Consider the following 3,392-nt stretch of genomic DNA (forward strand, 5'->3'; position numbering starts at 1 on the left):
TCTTTCCGCGATTACATCCATTATAATATGAACTAGATAATTTAATTGTGTAATTCTTAGATTTGTGACGCTCATGAAAATTAGTAACGTGACAATGTTCAAGTCTTATGAAACTGATTTAAAATAATTTGAATCACTTTCTGTTCAAAGATTGAACACAAATAGATCACTATTTTAAAACTAATTAGTAATAAAAAAAAGGTATCCATCGTTATAGATGAAATTTATTGCAAAAATAATTTAAAAATAATAAAAATGTAAAACATTAGTCTATCAAAAATCAATAAATGCTTGCTGTATGCTGCAAACGAATCTAAAAATTAATTTCGAATACGAAATATGCTGTTAATTCCAAGTATGAGAAAAAAATAAAAATAACGCTAGAAAGTTTGACAGAAAAAAAATTGAGTGCAAAAATTAGAACATTATATTTTATAGCAGTCGTTGAACAACCGACCCAATTTTTGAGTTTACGACTACCATTGTTCAACTCTGTAGCATTCTCATTTTGAAGCTAGTCCAGAACACAATGGAACTCCTGGATCAAATATTGGGAGAAATTTGTCTTCGTGGAAGATTTTTTTGATTGGACTAACCCGCATTTGCGTCACAGTGAGAGGAAAACCACGAAGACCCCTCTATTGCTAGCACGACAGCAAGGGGACTCTAACCCATGATCCGCCTACCATTGAGGGTATTTTACGTCACTACCGTGGTCGGTGTGAACCGAGTGCGGAATTTTAGTATATTAAATAGAAGAAATTATTATGATGAATAAAAGTTTATATTGTTTAATAAATCAATGATCACCAAACCGTCGATCACGAGCTGTTAAGAGCTTGCAGGGATATAACCTTAAAATTGTTGGCTAAAAATTTGTAAATTTTCCTTAATGATTTTTAAGATACCACGTTCACAAAAGTGATTACTATAAAATGCCGTTATATAATAAAAGATGTCATTTTTTTTTAAAAAATTTATAAATAGTTTATTTTACTCAATTATATGTAAGATATTTAAACATTTTAATTAATAAAAAACAAAATTTGATGTTCTTTTTTGAAGAAATAAAAAAAAACATGACATTGAAAATGAAATAACATTGCTGAGGGGAACATGCGCTGCCTAGCTCCCGACCTCTGACACGGCTAAGTTTCAGAATCTGTTTTTTATGGAGAGTTATATGAGTATAAAAGCCCTTATCTATTAAGTCATTAATTAATATTTTCGGATAATTTTTGTTAAATTTTGATCATCAAAAATTATTTTAATGAAATTCGACGCAAAGATTTATTTTTAAAGTTTTAAGCATTTTTTTCCTTCGAAAATGGTCAAGTTGGACAGAATTTAAAAAATACTTCAAACTTTAAAAATCAAAACTTAACAACTAAATCTCAGGAAATACATTTTCAGGAATTAAATGAAACAAACTCTTCCAAAACTCTAATTAGTGTATTAATAAATAGGTAATTGACATTCAAACAACTCTCAATCCCTAATATCATTGAAATTAGACAAATCTCACTTTCCTCAATAGTCATTCGTCAGATTTTGTTAAAGTTTTTACTAACCCACTTAAAGGATCTGACAAGTATTAGCAAAGAAGTAGGCATACCAAAATAATTTTTTTTTTCAATTTCATACTATTAACAGAATTCTTAATGCAGCACTATAGTTTTCCGAATTTTGCAGAAAAAGCAGTTAAGCCAAGAAGTTAGAAAATAATATACTGTTTCGTCAAAAACTAAATAAATACATAAATGACTAAATAAATTTTTACTATTTATTCCAGAACAGGCTCAGAACAGCCTAAATTTACGGCTATCAATGTTGAAGACCGTAGCCTTGTAATTTTGAGCCCAACCCAGCAACCTTCATATCAGTACATCTGGTAATTTAAATCGTATTAAAAGAATCTGATAGTATATAACTGAATAAGGTGACTTACCGATAATTCATATACAATACAAACCCAATATTATCAAACTTTCCTAATTTAATAAGTATCACCTGTTACTTAAATTTATGAATACATTTCCTAACTTCTCCTACAACGATATTGTTGTAACTCACTTTCAGAAATTAATTGCCCAAACTTTTCCATGAACTATGTACAAAATTTCAGATCATATTTTTGCTATAAAAATGTACTTCATTAAAAATATATACACACCACACATATATATTTCGTTCAGTGGTAGCAAAATTTACTTCTTGATAGAAAATATGCCAAACATTATATACATATATATATATATATATATATATTGTAAATTGTAGAATTNTCTATATATATATATATATATATATATATATATAGAGAGAGAGAGAGAGAGAGAGAGAGAGAGAAAGAGATTTATAGATATATAGAGATGATATCCATGTATATAAGCAAAACCAATATTATACATGATAAATGAAAAGTTTTAAAAACTCACGTTGTCGCATAATTTGCACAACAGTTATCAGACAGTTATACGGCTACAGTGTGCTACTTGTGTTTTAGAATTAGCCATTAATTAATAATTATTAAATTTGATTTTTGAATTTTCTTATAGCTAGCATAGTGAATAATATTGTTTTTAAACCGTAAATATGGTTATGTATACAAAAAACTTCGAAACAACAAATTCCTAAGAAAAAGCATTGGGATCAAAATTGTGATACAATTTAAATAAATCTAAAAAAGTAATCCATGTTGCAATGGAATTTTATCAAAAAATATTGCGAGAAGTTTTAGATTTAGCTACATTGAAACTCATCTGCTACTTATTTTCATCATGAATGAAAAGATTGATTATTTGCTAACTTTAAAGGAAGGAATTTTTCAGGGGTTTAAGAAATACAATATTTTCTCATATTTTCAGCCAAAATTGAGTTCGCTGACAATTCTTTTTTTTCACTTGTCATATGTGAATACTTTTACCTTCATATATAAATAGTGATGAGCAGTTTTTTGTGAAATGTCATTTGAGATTAGTCTTATTATATGTGAATAGTGAGTTGCTGCTCATTTATCAATGTGATACATTTTCACTTCTAATCTCTCAGAAGAATTCTTAATTTGCTTATAAAGATAGGTAATTTCCAAATACCCTAAAAGCAAAAAGGCAAAAAATAGCATAGATCTGAGCTTTTGTTTCAGTTGAAGTGGTCTGTCATGTAACAGAAAACTCTTTTTTTTGCAGTTTTTCCTTTAAGGAGCATCATCCGTTAACAAATTTTGTGCCGAAACTCCAAACTTTGTCAGAATAAATATCTGGTTTCTTAAGCAAAATTCAGCGCTATATACATTTTTATTTTCTGGGTCATCCAGTCTACTCAATAATAACAGTAAGAAGAATGTTTATTTTATGACATTGCATGCTTAGGAAATGATGAAAAAAATCGTA

The sequence above is a fragment of the Parasteatoda tepidariorum genome, chromosome 2 (assembly GCF_043381705.1).
Source record: "Parasteatoda tepidariorum isolate YZ-2023 chromosome 2, CAS_Ptep_4.0, whole genome shotgun sequence".
Taxonomy (NCBI): Eukaryota; Metazoa; Arthropoda; class Arachnida; order Araneae; family Theridiidae; genus Parasteatoda; species Parasteatoda tepidariorum.